The following is a 20,430-nucleotide window of genomic DNA, read 5'->3' as shown; positions in this document are numbered from 1 at the left end:
AGGCAGGAGAGGCTCCCACCACCACTGCTGTACTGGCAGCCATCAGCCTGGATTGTGGCTGAGCAGAGCTCCCAATGTGGGAGCGCACTGACCACCAGAGGGCAGCTCCTGCATTGAGCATCTGCCCCCTGGTGGTCAGTGTGTGTCATAGTGACCAGCCATTCCCAGTCTTTCTGCTGTTAGGGTCAGTTTGCATATTACCCTTTTACTATATAGGATAGAGGCCTGGTGCACAGGTGGGGGCCGGCTGGTTTGCCCTGAAGGGTGTCCCAGATCAGGGTGGGGGTCCCGCTTGGGTGCCTGGCCAGCCTGGGTGAGGGGCTGATGGCTGTTTGCAGCTGGTCACATCCCCTTCAGGGTGGGGGTCCCCACTGGGGTGCCTGGCCAGTCTGGGTGAGGGGCTGAGGGCCATTTTCAGGCTGGCCTGTGACAAAAGCTCCCAGCCTCTCCTTTTTTTCTTTTTTTTCATTCTGGGATTTATTTACCTTCTATAATTGAAACTCTGTTTCCTTCACTGGTGCTCCCAGCTCTGAGGCCGCGACTGGCTGAAAGCAGGTATCTGGGGTTTGTTTGGCTTCTATAATTGAAACTTCGTTGCTTTTGGAGCTGTTTCAGAGCTTAGAGCAGGCTGCGGCAGGCAGGGAACCTTGGCTTCCTCCATCACTGGAGCAAGCAAACCTCCTGCTCGCTTCAGCTGCGTGGCTGCCGGCTGCCATCTTTGTTGGCAGTTAATTTGCATATATCACTGATTTTAGCCAATGGAAAGCATAGTGGAGGTACGGTTAATTACCCTTTTTGTCTTTTATTAGATAGGATATTAATGTTTAGTAAAAATTTAAAACTTACTGTTTTTTGTTGCCTTTATGATGCATGCAAACATAATAAGATACAAATGTCTGTATTTCATTCTTGTTGGCTTTTACTATCAACAATTACATTTTCTACTTACTAATTTAAAAGAAGGACATATGTGTTCTAAATTATGTTTTTAAATGTAATTCTGTTTTCACTAGTCGACTGTGTTGATTTGTGCTGCAGTTTTTCCCAGATGAGAATGGAAAAATGTTTAATTTTTTAAAACTACAGCAATTAGATCATTTTATTTGGAATTTTAAGCACCCAAAACTCTAAATAAACAGATAAATTCACACACACCCACACACACACACACACACACACACAGAAATAGTACTAATGCAAGAGACTGGGGAAACACTTGGGTAGTAAATAGCCTGCTGCTGGGTCAGATTTGGCAGCAGACTTATTTGATCCACATACTTACCCCACTGTGTATCACTTTTGACCTTCTAAGCCACAACTTTTTTCTTTTTTTAAATTACACTTTATTTATTTATTGATTTTAAAATCCTCACCCGAGGATATTTTTCCATTGATTTTTTAGAGAGAGTGGAAGAGAGAGGGAAAGAGAGAGAAACATTGATGTGAGAGAAACACATTGATTGGTTGCCTCCTGCATGAGCCCTGGACAGGGCCTAGGCCAGGGAGGAGTCTGAAACCGAGGTACGTGCCCTTGACCAGAATTGAACCCGGGACACTTCAGTCCATAGACTGACGCTCTATCCACTGAGCCAAGCCGGCTAAGGCTCTTTTTTTTTTTGGTATGGCACAGTATACCACAAATTTAATGATCGAGTGGTGAAAAATGTGCACTGAGGGCTGATGCCTGGAATAGGAGTGTGCTCACGACATGAGGGCATAAGCACAGGTACCAGGAGATAAATGTCTCTCCTGTGAGTCGGCCTGCCTGGATGATCCTGGGCCTCCTCCGGGAAGTGCATTACCAATACTGATAGCACGAGGCCACAGGACCCTGTGATGGTCGTGATTCAAATACTGACTTCTTCATCAAGATGATTCAGTCAAGTTTGTGTGGAGGAGGGCACCTGGTGCCACTGGAGGCCTCTAAGCTGAATTTTTAAAAATGCAATTAAAAATGATTAACCAATAATGGGATGAATTGTCTCGCATAACAGAAAGTCTGGAGGCAAAAAGGCTATGTCCAACCAATGATGCTGAGACCCCAGATTCTTTCCATCTTTCTGATCTGCCTATGGCTGCCTTTTGGTTGGAAAATTATTGCAGCAGCTCCAGGCATCTTAACCTGACATGAACCAATGTCCAGAAATGGAACAGGGCTATTTCTCCCTATTATATCTCATTTCAGAGCCAAGAAACCTTTTTTGAAAACCTCCAGAAGACTTTCCCTCACCTTATTGGTCAGAACTGGGTCACGTGCCCACCTCTAAGTTCATTCCTGGCAAAAGGAATGAGACCACTATGATTGTCGTGAGCCAATTAGGATTTACCCAAGTCACATGGTGGGGAGATGGTACTGAGATACACTTGGGGCTTGGCTATTAGGAAAGGGTTCAATCCCATTAGGTAGGCAACTACAGCTTGAGGACAGTTGCCAACATTTGCAAATTGGGAGATTTCACATAAAAAAAATCTGATTTCCACCTTTGCTTTTTTTTCTTAAAAGTTTTCAATTGTGCTAAAATAAATAGATTATAAAATTTACCATTCAGAACATTTTTAAGTGTACAGTTCAGTAGTGTTAACTATATTTTCATTGTTGTGCAACCAATCCTTTGAACTTTTCATCTTGCAAAACTGAAACTCTACCCATTACACAAATCCCTTCTCCCTCCTTCCCCCATCTCCTGGCAACCATCAGTCTATTTTTTGTTTCTATGAGTCTGACCACTTTATATACTTCACATAAGTGGAATCTTACAGTATTTGCCTTTTTATGACTGCCTTATTTCACTTAACAGAATGTCTTCAAAGTTTATCCATGTAGTAGCATGTGTTAGAATTTCCTTCCCTCCCCTCCGCCTTTTTAAAAAAATCTTTACTCAAGGAGTGAGGACATTTTTTTCCATTGATTTTTAGAGAGAGTGGAAGGGAGTGGGGGGGGAGAGAGAAAAACACTGATGTGAGAGAGACACATCCATTGGTTGCCTCCTACACTCGCCCAGTCGGTGTGGGGGATTGAACCCGAGACCCTCCTACTGCACAGGCTGACACTCTAACCACTGAGCCATGCTGGCCAGGGCTTTCCTTCCCTTTGTAAAGCTGAATAATAAACATTTGTATGTATAAACCACATTTTTGTTTATCCATTCATCTGTCAATGGGCTGCTCCCACCTCTTGGCTATTGTGAATAATGCTGCTATGAACATGGGTATACTGGTACGACAATCACTTGGAGAGACTATTTTCAATTCTTTTGCATATATACCCAGAAGTGAAATCTTTGGCTCATATGGTAATTCTATTTTTACTTTTTTGAGAAACTACCATACTATTTTGCGTAGTAGTTGCACCATTTTACATTCCCACCCGCAATGCACAGGGTTACAGTTTCTTCACACCCTGACCAGCACTTGTAATTTTCTATTTATAGTAATGAAATCATATGGTACTTGTCTTTCTCAGACTGGATTATTTCACTTAGCAGAATACTCTCCAGGTCCATCCATGCTGTTGCAAGGGTAAGCTTTCCTTCTTTTTAACAGCTGAGTACTATTCCATTGTGTAAATGTACCACACCTTTTTTGTCCGCTCTACTGATAGATACTTGAGATGCTGCCAAATCTTGGCAATTGTAAATAACACTACAGTGAACTTGGAGTGCATATATTCTTTCGAATTAGTGTTTCAGGTTTCTTTAGATAAATTCCCAGAAGTGGAATTGCAGGGTCATATGGCATTTGCATTTTTAATTTTTTGAGGTAACTCCATATTGCTTTCCACAGTGGCTGCACCAATTTGCATTCCCACCAACAGTGCATGAGGGCTCCCTTTTCTCCACATCCTTGCCAGCATTTGTTGTTTGTTGATTTATTGGTGGTAGCTATTCTGTAAGAGGACATCTCATTGTGGTTTTAATTTGCATTTCTCTGATGATTAGTGACGTTGAGCATCTTTTCACATATCTATTGGCCATCTGTATGTTCTCTTTGGAGAAGTGTTTATTTAGGCCCTTTGCCCATTTTTTTAATTGGGTAGGTTTCTAAAATGTTTAAAAAAACTTGAGAGAGAGAGAGAGAGAGATCTATTTGTTCTTCCACTTATTCCGCTTTCATTGGTTGGTTTCTGGTATGTGCCCTGACTGGGAATCACATCTGCAACCTTGGTGTATTGAGATGAAGCTCTAACCAAGCAAGATACCCAGGGAGGGCTGTTTTCCAGTGTTGCGTTGTGTAAGTTCTTTATAAATTTTGGATATTAACCCCCTATCAGAGATCATTGGCAAATATGTTCTTCCATTCACTGGGTTATCTTTTCATTTGTTGATGTTTCCTTTGCTGTGCAAGAACTTTTTAGTTTGATGTAGTCCCATTTGTTAATATTTTTCTTTTGTTTCCCTTGCCCCAGGAGATATATCAGAAAAAAATATTGCTATGTCATGTTTTTACTGCCTTTGTTTTCTTCTTGGAATTTTATGGTTTTGATAAACATATATAAGACTTTATTCCATTTTGAGTTTATTCTTGTGTATGGTGTAAAAAGCTAGTGTAGTTTCATTTTTTGGCGGGTATCCATCCAATTTTCCCAACACCACTTATTGAATAGACTATCTTTACCTCATTGTATGTTTTTGCCTCCTTTGTCAAATATTAATTGACTATAAAGGCATGGATTGATTTATTGTCTCTCTATTCTGTTCCATTGATCTATGTTTGTTTTTATGCTGGTACCATGCTGTTTTGATTACTATGATATCAGGTAGGGTGATCCCTCCAACTTTGTTGTTCTTTCTCAAAATTACTATGGCGATTTGGGGTCTTTTGTGGTTCCATAGACATTTTTGGAATATTTCTTATAGTTCTGTGAAATATGCCACTAGTTTCTTAATAGGAATTGCATTTATAGATTGCTTTGGGTAGTATGGACATTTTAATGATGTTAATTCTTCCTATCACCAAACATGGTGTATGCTTCCACTTATTTGTGTTTTCTTCTTTTTTTAAAATATATTTTTAATAATTTCAGAGAGGAAGGGAGAGGGAGAGAGAGAAACATCAATTGGCTGCCTCCTGCACACCCTACACTGGGGATTGAGCCTGCCACCTGAGTATGTGCCCTGACTGGGAATTGAACCATGACCTCCTGGTTCATAGGTTGACACTCAGCCACTGAGCCACACCAGCTGGACTGTGTCTTCTTAAATTTCTTTCTTCAGTTTCTTATAATTTACTGAGTACAGGTTTTTTACATTCTTGGTTGAACTTATTCCTAGGTATTTTATTCTCTTTGAAGCAATTGTAAATGGGATTGTTTTCTTAGTTTTCCTTTCTGATAGTTCATTATCTAATCTAATAAAAGAGAAAAATGCAAATTGACTGCACCTCTGCTACGCTCCAAGCCACACCCACCAGCCAATCAGAGTGACTATATGCAAATTAACCCAACCAAGATGGCGGCCGGCAGTCACGGAGCTGGAGCAAGCAGGAGGCTTGGTTGCCCTAGCGGTGGAGGAAGCCAAGTTTCCCGCCTGGCCGGCTGTGCCTCCGCTCAAGGCAACACAGTTTCAATTATAGAAGATAAATAAATCCTAGATATCTGCTTCCAGCCAGCCTCCACTGGGAGCTTGGGTGGCTGGGGGCTGTGGCCAGCCTGCAAACAGCCATCAGCCCCTCACCCAGGATAGCCACACCCTCATGGGTTGAGGGTCCCTGCTGGGGGGCTTGGCTGAAAACAGCCATCAGCCCCTCACTCAGACTGGCCAGGCACCCCAGCAGGACCCCCCACCCGGAAGGGGGTGTGGCCAGCTTGAAAACAGCCATCAGCCCCTCACCCAGGCTGGCCAGGAACCCCAGTGGGGACCCCCGCCCTGAAGGGGCTGTGGCCAGCCTGCAAACAGCCATTAGCCCCTCACCCAGGCTGGCCAGGCACCTCAGCAAGACCCCCACCCTGATCTGGGACACCCTTCAGGGCAAACCAGCCGGCCCCCACCTGTGCACCAGGTCTCTCTCCTATATAATAAAAGGGTAATATGCAAATTGACCCTAACAGCAGAATGACTGGGAATGACTGGTCACTATGACAAACACTGACCACCAGGGGGCAGATGCTCAATGCAGGAGCTGTCCTTGGTGGTCAGTGCACTCCCACATTGGAAGCTCTGCTCAACCACAAGCCAGGCTGATGGCTGCCAGTACAGCGGTGGTGGTGGGAGCCTCTCCCGCCTCCTCAGCAGCGCTAAGGATGTTTGATTGCAGCTTAGGCCTGCTCCCCGCTGGCAAGTGGACATCCCCCAAGGGTCCTGGGCTGCCAGAGGGATGTCTGACTTCCAGCTTAGGCCTGATCTCCTGGGGAGCGGGCCTAAGCCAGCAGGTGGACATTCCCCGAGGGGTCCCAGACTGTGAGAGGGCACAGGCCGGGCTGAGGGACCCCCCGCCCCCCCGAGTGCACACATTTTTGTGCACCGGGCCTCTAGTTGGTGTATAAAAATGTAACTGGTTTCTAGATATTTAGTTTGTATCTACTACGTTAGTGAATTCATTTATCAGTTCTAGTAGTTTTTTGGTGGAATATTTAGGGTTCTCTATATAAAGTATCATTTCATCTGCAAATAATGACAGTTTTACTCCTTCCTTTCCAATTTGGATGACTTTTATTACTTCTTGTCGTCTGATTGCTGTGGCTGGGATTTCCAGTAGTATGCTGAGTAAGAGTGGTAAAAGCGGACTTCCCTGTCTTGTTCCAGAACTTAAGGGAAACAATTATAGTTTATGTCCATTGAATATGATACTGGCTCTGGAATCGTCACCTATGCCTTTATTACATTTGAGGTATGTCCCCTCTATTCCCACTTTGCTGAGAGTTTTTGGTCTTAAATGGGTGCTGGATTTTATCAAAATGCTTTTTGCATCTATTGATATGATTATGTGGTTTTTTAAAAACCCTCACCTGACCCCTTGTTTGGATGTCCCCAGTGAAGATGACACACTGCTTTGACTCACTGTGAAGGAGTTAGAAGGGTGAAATACTCTGGTACAGACAGGTAACTTAGCAACTTGAAAAAGAGGAAATCTAGGTTGATTTCCCCTGTTCCTGAAATTTATCTATAAGCACCCAATTCTTTATTCCAAACATTTGAATAAACTTTTCTGAAACATAGTGTGTTTTTTTCTCTAAAATATAAGACGAAGAACATAATTTAAACTTTTCTTCATGATGTCCAAAATCTATAATAATAAAAGCACAATATGCTAATTAGACCGGATGTCCTTCTGGATGAAGCTGGGGCTGGGAGGGAAGCCCGGGTCCCAGGTGCCAGAGGGAAGCCGGTGCCGGCAGCCAGGGGAAGGAAGGCCTACTCTCGCATGAATTTCGTGCATTGGGCCTCTAGTAGACAATAATTACTGTGCTGCTCTGAGTAATACAGGGTTACCTTCAGAAGGTAATGAAGTGTGGAGGTTTGTTTGTCTCCTCTGATTTGAGGGTTCTTGCATTAGCTAGGCATTTTTTTTTTGTTTCTTACTTTTTAAGAGGATCTTCTTGCTACTAGCAATAAATCTGCCTGTGGCATTCTGCTCTCACTTTCGAGTTGATGCTTCTAGCATAGTGTGATCTGGGAGCAGATTGCCACATTCGTGAGGATTGCAGAGGTCAACAATGGCAAGAAAAAGTCCATACAAAAAAAAAAAAAAAAAAAAAAAGCCGAAACCGGTTTGGCTCAGTGGATAGAGCGTCGGCCTGCAGACTGAAGGGTCCCGGGTTCGATTCCGGTCAAGGGCATGTGCCTGGGTTGCGGGCACATCCCCACTAGGAGATGTGCAGGAGGCAGCTGATCGATGTTTCTCTCTCATCGATGTTTCTGGCTCTCTATCTCTCTCCCTTCCTCTCTGTAAAAAAATCAATAAAATATATTAAAAAAAAAAAGAAAGAAAAAGTCCATACAGTTACTCCATTGCTTTAGAGCTTAGCTGTCGGCTGTGGGAACCTGCTGAGCTCACTCAGAGGTGGGAGTAAGGGATTGAGAAGGCCATCGTCACAAGAGTCATGGAGCTGACTCAGAGTGCCCAGGGCTGCGGAAACTGCCTGGCTTCAGTGGCACCGAGGCTCTGCCTGTTCTTTAATGGAAAAATAAAAACATTCGTCTGCCTTCTCCATCTGCCCTCTCTCGTGAGTGCCCAACTTAATTTCTCAAAGGACTTGATACAGTTTTATTTTTCCCAAGAAAATTCTCTTTGGATTATGTCCAGGAATTATTATTTTTCTCTCTGTGGAAAGGTTTTGTTCCTTGTAGCTTTTTCACTATGAACATTTTCAAGGACAATATGAGAGAGGACAGGATAATGAACCCCCATATACCTATCATTTAGCTTACATTAGTTATCAACTTTGCTATTTTTATTTCAGTTCTCCCCTCCACATGGGTGGGGGTCATGGAGTATTTTAAAACAATGATTATATTTATTTCAGGGACACAATTTTTTTTTTACAATAAAATTACAACAAGGATATCATACCTTCCATTTATCATCAGCCATGAACCATAGCACTAGCATGGGAATTTATAAGTATCATTTTTAGTCCTCCCAATAACCCTGTAAGGTAAATTATTCCCATTTTATAAATAAAGAAATTGAGGTTCTGCCTTAATTTGTATACAAAAGAAAACAGGCTAAATGGTGGTACTTTAGTTAAAATGCAGTCTAGGCTATGGTAACAGAAAAGCCCAAAATGCAATAACCTGAATAAAGTGGTTTTCTCTCTCATATAAAAGTTCAGCTAGGAGCAGGCTATTTCTAGGACCAGCATGGCAGTTTGATGGCAATAGAAACCCAGCCTTCATCTCTCGTGGTGTTCAGCTATTCTTCTCACCACAGCTCAAGAGGGCTGCTCCGGTTTCCATCAGCAGGTAGAATGGAAAAGGGAATAGTGGAGGGCGTGCCCATGCCCCTGAAGGGCCACATCCTGAAGTTGCACAGGTAACTTCTCACCAACCATTGCCCAGAACTTAATCACATGGTTACACCTGTAAGGGACACTAGGAAAATGTAGTCTTTATTTTGGGCAGCCCACGACCAACTAAAAATCAGGTATTCTATTATAAGGGGAAAAAGGGGACAATCAAGAATGCTTTCATGGATGGACGAAAGGGTTCTTTTGGAGTCAAGGGCATGGTTTTGAGTTCTTCAGTTCTTTTGGCTTCAACTGTGTCCATTTAGTAAACCTAGAGGCACCTGATCAAATTACAGATAGATGTTGTTTGGTGATGAAGGACTTCGGTTATTTAGCCCTGTGCCTACGAGGTTGTTTTTTGTTGTTATTGTTGTTCCTTTTTTTTTTGGTCTAGAACACTTATAACCATACTATTCTTTTAAAATGAAATTTTATTTTAATAGTACATTTACATTATGTGATTTAATCCCATTGTCCAGAATGGAAAGGCCCCAATTGTATACCATAACAGCTCTGCCAATGATGGGATTGGGATTCAGCTCTACTCTTTAACACTTGGGTGGCTGTAGACAAATTGCCTTCTTCAAGCCTCCTTTTTATTTTCTGCAAAACAGGAAAACTATCAACCTCAGTTGTTATGAAGATTAACTAGATGATGGATGAAAGTTCAAGGTATACAGCGAACACCCGACAAATTGTATCTATGTAACAGATATATGTGTAGTATCTCCACATAGATAATCCTATTTAATTCCTGTCATTTCTTTCAACCTCCAACTTCCTCCACCCCTCCCATCCCCCCCCCCCTTTCAGCCAAGCTTTTTGAAAGTTATTGGCACACGCTGCCTCCATGTCTTCACTTCCAATTTACTCATCAACTCACCCCATTTGACTTTTGCTTCTTCACTAGATTTGCTTCTGGCAAGAGCCTGACCTTAAGGTCTGTACTCCCTCTTATTTTTAAAATCCTCACCCGAGAACATGATATATATATATATATATATATATATATATATATATATATATATATATATATATATAGATAGAGAGAGAGAGAGAGAGAGAGAGAGAGAGAGAGAAGAAACATTTATCAATCTGTAACTCAGATATGTGTCCTGACCAGGAATTGAACCGGCAACTTTCAGTGTATAGGATGACACTCAACCGACTGAGCCACTCCAGCCAGGTTCTGACAGGTTGTTCTTAAAGGCAGGTAACAAGCAGACATATGTGATACTATTACTTTAGCTTCTATACGGGACAAAACATAAGGAGACCTGAAGGCGGAATTGGCTATTCCCGGGAGTTTCTCAAGGCGACTTTCACAGATAAAACCTGTGACTGTGTGATTCTAGGAGCCAGGGTTTGGAGCTTAAAAAAGGTCGCTGAAGATTTCCACAACCTCTGACAGTTTTGAATACCTGAAAACTTTTCTTTCTAGAATCAGGGCCCAGTGAGGTTGTAGTTCATAGATTTGGCCACACGGGGGCATCACACACACACACACACACACACACACACACACACACACACACACCTTTTCTCAAACCTGGCCGGGTTCCTTGTGCATTCAGTTCCCACTGTCACCACCCTAGCACAGACCCTGAGCAATTCACGCAGGGTCTAACCTTCACACCTCTATACCTTCCTCACCTCATTCCACGCACAAGAACACGGAGGGGCACCCATTTTCTGAAGCCATCTGCCAATTTCCTCCCAGTGTGGCCAGTTAGCCACCTGCGTCTCCCACACTTTCCCTGCTCACCCCAGTTTACTATCTGACTTGCCTTGTCTCCCCAAGCCCTAGCCAAGATCTCCGTGGACACCCACCTGGCTGTATCTGTATTTTATTTTTTATTTATTTTTTGTTTCTGTATTTTAAAAGCTACAGGCATTCCACTGATCATATTTTGAGAAACACTGACTTTCTGGCTTTGTGGCCATGGATGTGTTAACTAAGTCTCCATGTTTGCAGCAAATGGGGAGAATGAAGTAAGTCATGTAAACTGGGAGTTTCTTTAGCCCAGTGGTTGGCAACCACATGCTCACAAATGCTGCGTTTCCTGTTGTTGCCCGGGGGGTGGCTGCTCTGCTGAGTTTGGGGATGGAGGTCAGGAAGTGTCATGGGGGTGACTGTGTACGCTGCGCTGTCACCTGTGTCTGCCATCCTCAGAGCCGACCTGTGCGCATCCTCCAGAAAGTGCGAGGTCCCAATCCCTCACAGGACGCAGAATGAACCAGTCTGGGGTGGGGACCCTGGAGAGGGACTTTAAGGAAGTGGGGGGCGCTGGGCACACACCAACTTTTGACCTTATGCTAAGTCCAGTTCACCTCTTTCTACTCACGAGAAAGGCTGGCATCTTTGTAGTGATGGCGGAAGGGTTACGAGTGCCCTGGAGTGACAGCCTTGAATCTCACTGCCCCGATGGCCTGAGTATCGAGTGAGGCACCTCTTTATTTGGGCAGTGAAATGGGACAACGTGGAGATGGGCGGGCAGGGCGGGACAAGCTGCTTAGCTTCCAGGACTATTCTTGTGCCACCCCTTGGTCCTGCCCTCCCTTTCACAGCACAGGCACCTGCCAAAGCCCCTGGTGATAGTCACCAGACGTCTGGTGCCCTGAAAAGGGGCTGGGCACTTCAGGACGTGGAGGAATGGGGGAAGGACACAGGTACTGAGAGTTTGGGAGGCAGGTACGGTTTCCAGCTTTGGAATATCTCTGGATGGAAACAGCAACTTCTAAATGTGGCCTCCAAAAGTCTGCAGGTGGAGTGGAAGGAGGAGGGGGAGTGGTAGGAATTGGGGGGCCAATGCTCCCAGCGGGGATCTTACAGCAGAAGACCCCATCTGAGGTCCAGGGTTGGCAAAACCGCCCCCCCCCCCCCCCCCCCCGCCCCTGGCAGCACTAGGGGATCGCAGGCGGCATCTACTTCAGAGTTTATGGTAAGAGGCTGGAGCAGGCACACAGCGCCACAGACAACACACCCCACCCTTTAAGGAAGTGGGGAGGAGAGCAGCAGGGGTGTGGTTAACTAGGAGGAGGAGAGGGGAAAACACAAACCTGTCAGCCCTCTTACTCCGCGGAGGCCTCCGGCGTGGCGGCGAGTGCCCCACCTGCCACGGCCCGGACTCACCTGTACCTGCGCAGCCCCCGCCTCACCTGGCCGAGCTGGGAGCCGCTCCGCCACCCGCCACCCGGAATCGGCGCTTCCGTCCGCGTGAGTCCCCTCCCGCGATCCGGGCTGAGCACCAGCCAGAAGTTGGCGGCTGGACGAGGTAGAAGGGATGGAGGGGGTTGCTCCGGAGATTGTGGGAACCTGAACGGGACCGCGTTCCTGCTGAAGCAGCCCGGGACCCAGCAGGCGGAGGCGGGGTGCAGTGTCCTCCGGGCTCGCTAGCCTTCCGCCGGGGGGAAGGGAGTTAATCTGAGACTAAAGGGTGTTTCTCCCTGTTTGTCCTCAAACTGGGCAGGCTGGGGGCCATGCCCAGGGGGCACAGAGAGGCCACCTGCCTCTAGAGGTCAGATCAGAGAGCAACAAGCAGGGCTTTTCAGAATCCCATCCCGCCTCTGAGCTGCTCCCTGTGCCCTGCGCTCACCCCTCGCCCCATGCTCTGCACACCCCCACCCTGGTCAGGCTCCCAGGCACCCCATTGTGCGTGCATCCACTTCTTGCCCCTTGAGAGACCATCTTCTGAACAAGCCCTGACTGGAAGCCAGCAGGGGTCTGCGTGGGGGGAGAGGCAGAGCTGTGGTGTGTGTGTGTGTGTGTGTGTGTGTGTGTGTGTGTGTGTTGGAGACTGAAGTTAACACCAGCCGCCCCATGGGTTCTTTGTGAAACTACCTTCCGAATGCCGCTGAAGGGTTAAATTCTGTGCTGCCTTCCCCTGTCAGGCTGTGCGTGGGCAAAGCCTTGGGTGGGTGAACAGGGACCATATGGGTGATGTTCTGAGCCCACCGAGCCCCACCACCTGCCCTAACCCTCAGCCATCTGACACTGGCGTCTCCCCACACCCCAACCTTGGAGCTCCATCCACTTAGACTCCTTTCAAGGGTCAGGGGAGAAGGAGGGCAGGAGTGTGGGCACGGAGCGGGCATTCGCAAGAGGGTTGTGATTCAGAGGAGGAAGAGCTTGCCACTGAGCTGCTGCCGACTGGGGTGGTCGGTGTGGCATGATCGGCCGGCTAGGGTCAGGAGGAGGCCTCTCCTTGGCATGGAGCCCCCTCTCTCCTCACCTTAGTCCAGGCCAAGAAATTCTCTTGTGGACGTAAGCCCAGCCTTTCACAACTCCTCCAGGGGCAGGGAGAAGAGGGGGCAGAGATGAAAAAGTCAGTCAAAATGGAAGGGAGGAAGGAAATAGTCAAATTCAAGAGACTCGGCTCCGGCAAGATATTTTGCATTCATTCATTCATCATTCATCATTCATTCATTCATTTGATAAGCATTTACTGACTTCCTACCTAAGTCTAGGTTGGGTGTGGGGAGACAAAAGTACATATGACCCAGCCCCTGCTCCCCAGAGCAGTGTGGGGAATGGTGGGGGCCTGGATGGGATGGGGCAGGGTGCTAACTAACCCAGTGCTGGAGGGTTAAGGAAGGAGGTGGTAAGGGGTGCACCCCAGGAAGGCTTCCTGGCAGAAATGACACTAAGGGTAGACCTCCAGGATCAATAGGAATGAGCCAGGGAGAGGAAGAGGGGGAAGAACAGGCACAGAGCACAGCAAGTGCTGAGGCCGTAGGCCAGAAGCAGCATGACGCATCCAAGGAAACTGAAAGTAGCTCAGAGTGTTCAGCGCGTGGAGAGTGCAGGGGCGAGGTGAAGCAGGAGAGGTAAGTGGAGACAGCTCCAGAAAGGCTGCTCAGGCTGCCATGGCAACTCCTCGTGTTGGAGCAACACTAGGGACCTGAAGCCAGGCGTGAGACTTCTCAGCATGTCTTCCGGGTGGGGTGGCCAGATTTAGCAAATACCAGTAAAAATACAGGACACTCAGATTTGCATTTCAGATAAGCAACGGATATTATTCAGCTATAAGTCTGTCCCATGAAATATTTGGATGTCCTTATACTTAGAGATCATTGATTGTTTATCTGAAACTCAAGTTGAACTGGGCGACTGATATTTTACTGGGCAACTCTTCCCTAGGAGAAAGCTGAGGGTGCTACTGTGTTGGGAAGCGAAGGATGAGAATGGCCCAGGGGCCAGGGCACAGTCTCAGGACAGACTTACCTTGTAACCAATCCTCCTGGATTCCAGTCTGGGGCTTCTCCATGGACTGACAATGTTATTTCTTAAAAATAACCAAAAAAAAAAAAATAGTATTAATTCCTTGGTCAGTTTGTTCATCTCCACAGCTGAAGGATGATGGCACCTCAGAAAGACATTGGGCTTTGGATTGGACCCAGACTCAAATCCCAGCCTGGCCAACTTGCCTGCTGTGAGGCCTCATAGAACCACTTAGCTTCTCTGAGCCCAGACTCTCTTTTCTGAAATGAGCACAAGAATATCTATCTGTTTGTCTGGGTTGTTGGGAGGCTCCGTCTATAGATTGCCTAGTAAGTGCCCAAGAAGAAGTGGTAGATATTAATTTCTGTAACACCTTCTCACGGTCGCCAAAGGGACATCTTCTAAGTGTGGGGGGCTCATTTATTTCCATTTATATTTATCGGGGGCTCGGAGGTCCCCAGGGGAATACATGGTGGGGTCCTGATTCTAGTGAGAGAGTGGGTTAGCTCCTGTGCGGACAGGGAGAACCTGAGTCACTTTTTCAGTCCTGCTATTCCCTTCCCACAAAGTCGGCTCCATGGGGAAGAGCTATCCAGCCCCTCCTGTTGAACGGCAGTGAGCGGGGGCGGGGGTGAGGAGAGGGAGCAGCTCAAAGTAGGATTAACTGAAGGGAAATGTGAATGAATGAATTGAAAGAGAGAACCAACATAATACACCTAGGACAGTGCCTGACACGGACAAATGAGTCATAAAATTTGGCTGTCATAATTTTCACTTTTATACTGAGTACCTTAGGAAAATAGAGCTCAGGGTTGGATGAAGTAAGAGTCCTTTTGTGAACCACTTTTTGACTTTAATGGGAGCATTTGTAAAAGCAAATTAGGGGCCTCCTAAAAGAGAACCCAGAAGGAGTTAAGATTCGGTAAGAGCCCTAGCCGGTTTGGCTCAGTGGATAGAGTGTCAGCCTGTGGACTGAAGGGTCCCAGGTTTGATTCCGATCAGGGACATACGCTCAGGAGGCAGCCGATCAATGATTCTCTCTCATCACTGATGTTTCTATCTCTCTCTCCCTCTCCCTTCCTCTCTGAAATCAATAAAAATATATTTTTTTAAAAGAATTTTTTAAGAGAAAAAGGAAATGGAAAATGTGTTTCCCTTGTGGGTTAAAAATGGTCCCTCTTTCTAAATCTCTCCACCCTCAGCCCAGTGATGAGTATTTTGTCTTTAGAGCAGCATTTGCCAAACAGTGTTCAGAGAAACTCTATGCCATGGAGATTGCTATGTGTTCCATGGGTGAAACATTCCCAGTGAGCCCTCTCGGTGATTTATCATCCTTATTTGCACCATCAAGATTATGGTAAGTCCCGCAGAGAAGATGCCTATATCACTGGGCTTGCTAGCATTCCTTAGATTAGACTATACAACCCTTGCAGGGCTTTGGGCGGGGTGGGGGGGGGGGGACACCGTTAGGGCATGAAGGCCAGTCTCATTCCACATCTAGTGACTGATGTGGGTCCAGTTCTGGGACCAAGCGGGCCTTTCAGGGGACATGATTCATCCCCAAACTCTGCCCAGGATGGACCTGGGCTCAGCAGTGTCCAATTTACAGGAGATGCTCAGAGACTGAGCGCTTGAGTGCCACTGTCCCAGCCTCATACATACTCCACAACACCAACACCTACCCGTCGGCCTTAATCTTCCTCCTGCAGCTCATGTCCCTTCCCATTGTTCAGAAGACCCTGGGAAAAGCATGTCTCTTAGCCTGTAGTCCTCCACGGTGATAGCAGCAGCTCCATGTGCCCTGAATACTGCTAAACAAGCACAGTTGATGGGGACAGGGAGGAGAAAGGGCATAGCTGGGGTGGACCCCAAGTCATCGGTCTCCCAGCTCCTAGTTCCTCCTGCCCAGAAGTTATGGGCTCCAGAAGAATGGAGCTCCGAGGTGGTCACACAGGCAGGGCTGGAGGTATGGTAATTAAGTTGTTGGCTTGGTGATCCAGTTTCTCTTAAACTCGGCTTCAGGGCTATAGCAAAGGGGGAGGAGCAAGGAGAGTGGCCACCGTCTCTGGATCAAGCATGGCTGGTGGTCCGGTGGTCCAGTGCCCACCCTGGGTCAGTTCTCTGGGTTCCAGCTCCAGCTACAGACTCGTTGTGTCACTGAGCCCGTCTTCCTCATCTGTGAGACAGAGATGCTAACAGGGCTTTGCACGAGGATGCAGTGGGATAGTCAAGTTCAAAATGTGAACGGCCACGAAAGCATGGGCAGGGTCTAACAGAACTGTCAGTAGCCACTGTCCTGAGCGGGATCAGCGAAAACCCCTGGGGTAGGGACATCTGGGGGTGGAGGAGCCAGGAAGTCAGAGGCTGGTGTGCCAGACATTGGCCAACTCCTACAGACGATGTCAGTATTGTAACATCCTAGCTGGCCATATGCCGCAGCTTAAAAATAGCCTTGGGTGTACATAAAATACTCAGTCCTTTAACAGGCAACACACAGTAGGCATTCATTATATATATATATATTTTTTTTAAAAAATATATATATATTTATATATATATTTTTATATATATTTATTTTTTTTTTTTTTTTTTTTTTTTAATTAAATCTTTATTGTTCAGATTATTACATTTGTTCCTCTTTTTTCCCCCCCATAACTCCCCTCCTCCCAGTTCCCGCCCCACCCTCCGCCCTCACTCCCCACCCACTGTCCTCATCCATAGGTGCACGATTTTTGTCCAGTCTCTTCCCGCATCTCCCACACCCCTTTCCCCCCCAGGAATAGTCAGTCCATTCCCTTTCTATGTCCCTGATTCTATTATAATCAACAGTTCACTCTGTTCATCAGATTATTTATTCACTTGATTCTTAGATTCACTTGTTGATAGATGCATATTTGTTGTTCATGATTTGTATCTTTACCTTTTCCTTCTTCTTCCTCTTCTTAAAGGATACCTTTCAGCATTTCATATAATCCTGGTTTGGTGGTGATGAACTCCTTTAGCTTTTCCTTATCTGTGAAGCTCTTTATCTGACCTTCAATTCTGAATGATAGCTTTGCTGGATAAAGTAATCTTGGTTGTAGGTTCTTGGTATTCATCACTTTGAATATTTCTTGCCACTCCCTTCTGGCCTGCAAAGTTTCTGTTGAGAAATCAGCTGACAGTCGTATGGGTATTCCCTTGTAGGTAACTGAGTTTCTTTCTCTTGCTGTTTTTAAGATTCTCTCTTTATCTTTTGCTCTTGGCATTTTAATTATGATGTGTCTTGGTGTGGTCCTCTTTGGATTCCTTTTGTTGGGGGTTCTCCGCGCTTCTTGGACCTGTAAGTCCATTTCTTTCACCAGGTGGGGGAAGTTTTCTGTCATTATTTCTTCAAATAGGTTTTCAATATCTTGCTCTCTCTCATCTTCTGGCACCCCTATAATTCTGATGTTGGTACGCTTGAAGCTGTCCCAGAGGCTCCTTATACTATGCTCGCATTTTTGGATTCTTTTTTCATTTTGCTTTTCCGGTTGGGTGTTTTTTGCTTCCTCGTATTTCAAATCATTGACTTGATTCTTGCGCTCCTCTGGTCTGCTGTCGGGAGTCTGTATAATATTCGTTATTTCAGTCCGTGTATGCTTAATTTCTAGTTGGTTCCCCAATATAAGATCGAGGGTCTTATTAGTTTTCTTGTAGATCTCATTAAGTTTATCGGCGGCTTCTAAACAGTTCTTGAGAGACCTTAAAAGTGTGGTTCTGAACTCTATATCTTCCATTGACAATTTTGTCCTGTTTCTTTGTCTCCGCATTTTGTTATGCTTCCTTGGTGCACCCCCTAGTGGTCTTTGTTCGCAGTCTTATAGTTAAATCTTGATTGTTGTAGCTAATTCCAGGGAGGGTTTGACCTCCAGGCCAAGTGGCTATGAGAATCAGCTGTGTCAGCAGTGAGAGAACTTCTGTCCTCTAGGGAGGTGCTAATCTAGCCTTTGCCTGAGGCTATCCGGCAAAAGCCTCTGTGCAGGGCTTGGGCGGGGCGGGTCGCACAGGATCAACAGGGTGGGCTGGAGAGAGCAGTTATGGCGGCTCTCAGTCCTGTCCCCAGGTGCTCTGCCTCTCTGAGTCCCAGCACCCGCTGCAAAGCTCAGAGAGAAAGCTGCACTCGCTCTGACCGAAGCCAGACAGTCCCGCTTCTCCCGTTTGAGTCTGGGTCCCTAAAGACTCCCCTGTATCTGGAGCTCAGAGTCTGCGACTCCCTCCCGATTGAAAACGCCAACCGAGCCCTCCGCCGCCAGCCCGCTCCGCGCACTCCGCACCTCAGAATTTGACTTCAGCACTGTGCCTCCTCTGAGTGTCCGTATGCGTTTCTCTTTCCTCCTAGTTGTAGGACTTCCATTCAGCCAGCGCTCCTGTGGTTCTGGGTGATGTCCCTTCCGTTTTTTGGTTTCACTTTTGAAGTAGTTGTTCAAAGCAGCAAACTCCGGCGTTAACCTATGCCGCCATCTTGGTTCTCCCCTTTATATATATTTATATATATATTTTAATTTAAAAATATGTATTTTTTTTACAGATTTTTAAAATTTATTATTTATTATTATTTTTTTTTGAGAGAGAGAGAGAGAGAAAGGAAGGGAGAGGGATAGAGAGACAGAAACATCAATGAGAGAGAAACATCAATTGGCTGCCCCCTGTGCGCTCCCTACTGGGGATCCAGCCGCAACCTGGGCATGTGCTGTGGTGGGAATTGAACTGGTGACCTCTTGTTCATGGGTTGAGGCTCAATCGCTGAGCCACATCAGCTGGGCTACATTTTTATACTTATGGTCAATCTGAGCTGATGGGAAACACTTTTTTTTTCTTTCCCGAGGAAAAAGGCCATCTTCTGAGGGGCAGGCTTCTCATGAGTGTCTCTCATGGACACGCATCGCATAGACAACAGTATTTGCTCCTTGCCCCCCTCCCCACCCCCAGCTCCCTGTGTTTGATGAACAGCCAGGCCTAATTAGCTCTTTAACCAGCAAAGAGACTTCTCAGCTGCCCGTCAGACACGGGAGCCCGCATGCTCATTGAAGGTGCTGAGAGAGCTGAGGGGCAGGAGAAAATGCTGACAGGTAGGAGAAGGTGGTGGCTCTACTTTCTGGGGTTCCCAGCAGCCCTCTGAGCTGTGTGAGGGGGTGGCGGCGGGGGAGGGGCAGCCTTTTGAGTCACTGCTGTTTCCCAAGGTATGATTATTACTCACGATGACAGTTTGATTAAGACAGCAGCCTGGAGACTGCATATTCACATGCACTTTTCACCTAGGTGCACGTTGGAGAGAGAGGATGGCAGGAGTTGTCTCCAAGGCCGCCTCAGGCCCGCTGTGGGCCGGCTGCAGGAGCCCATGCTCCCGGTTTTCCCGGCCCCCCCCAGCTCTTCCTTTCCCCAGCACTCAGGCTCCTGCTGCTCTTATAAGGCAGCCAGTCAGCGTGGTTAGAACTAAGGTCAACAGCCCTAACTGGTTTGGCTCAGTGGATAGAGTGTTGGCCTGTGGACTGAAGGGTCCCAGGTTCAATTCCACCTTCGTTGCGGGCACATCCCAGGTGGGGGTGTTCAGGAGGCAGCTGATTGATTCTCTCTCATCGATGTTTCTAACTCTCTATCCCTCTCCCTTCCTCTCTGTAAAAAAATCAATAAACTATTTAAAAAAAAATAAAAAAAGAACTAAGGCCAATGACTGCCAATACCCACGGAAGGGTGAGCCCTCCCCTTTTCCATCTTGGCTGCAGTTCACTAACATTTTCCTCCTCCCCAGTCCCCTGCTTCCCTTTTATGTTCTGAAATCCACCTACACAGAATCTGACAACTTCACTCACTAGAGAGGGGGACATGGAGGACTGCACCTCGCCCAGTGTTTAGAACTCGGGGCTGGCTTTAACTCTTAATTTTGTTTTATTGCTTAAGGTATTACAAAGCGTATTACATTTGTCTCCTTTTTTCCCCCCCTTGACCTTGCCCCAGCCTCGCCATAGCCCCAGTGTTTTGTGTCCATTGGTTATGCTTATATGCATGCATATAAGACCTTTGGTTGATCTCTTAAACCCCCTCCACCCCCCACCCGAACCCTCCCCGGCTTCCCACTGTAGTTTGACAGTCTGTTCGATGCTGCTCTGCCTCTGTATCTATTTTTGTTCATCAGTTTATAATGGTCTTTATTATCCATAAATAAGATCTCACTCATTTATGGCTTTACCTCTTGTCTCGTGGACTAGCCTCCCTTTCAATCCAGGCAATCCTCCCAACAACTCAG

General features: G+C 46.4%; 1 protein-coding gene across 6 annotated transcripts in view; it reads left to right on the top strand.

The window, feature by feature from the left end:
* Positions 1–11,970: 11,970 nt before the first annotated feature.
* Positions 11,971–20,430, top strand: part of PTK2B (protein tyrosine kinase 2 beta) — a 124,966-nt gene continuing 116,506 nt past the window's right edge. For 2 of the 6 annotated variants that reach the window (XM_036315076.1, XM_036315075.1), the window contains exon 1: positions 11,972–12,219. The gene's annotated coding sequence lies outside the window, so the exon portion shown is untranslated. Of the gene's footprint in view, positions 12,220–20,430 lie in introns of all 6 variants that reach the window. The other 4 variants (XM_036315071.1, XM_036315072.1, XM_036315070.1 and 1 more) reach the window with 4 other exon arrangements.

The sequence above is a fragment of the Myotis myotis genome, unplaced genomic scaffold, assembly GCF_014108235.1.
Source record: "Myotis myotis isolate mMyoMyo1 unplaced genomic scaffold, mMyoMyo1.p scaffold_m19_p_6, whole genome shotgun sequence".
NCBI lineage: Eukaryota > Metazoa > Chordata > Mammalia > Chiroptera > Vespertilionidae > Myotis > Myotis myotis.
The sequence above is the reverse complement of the archived record's forward strand: the minus strand, read 5'-3'. Positions and strand labels throughout refer to the sequence as shown.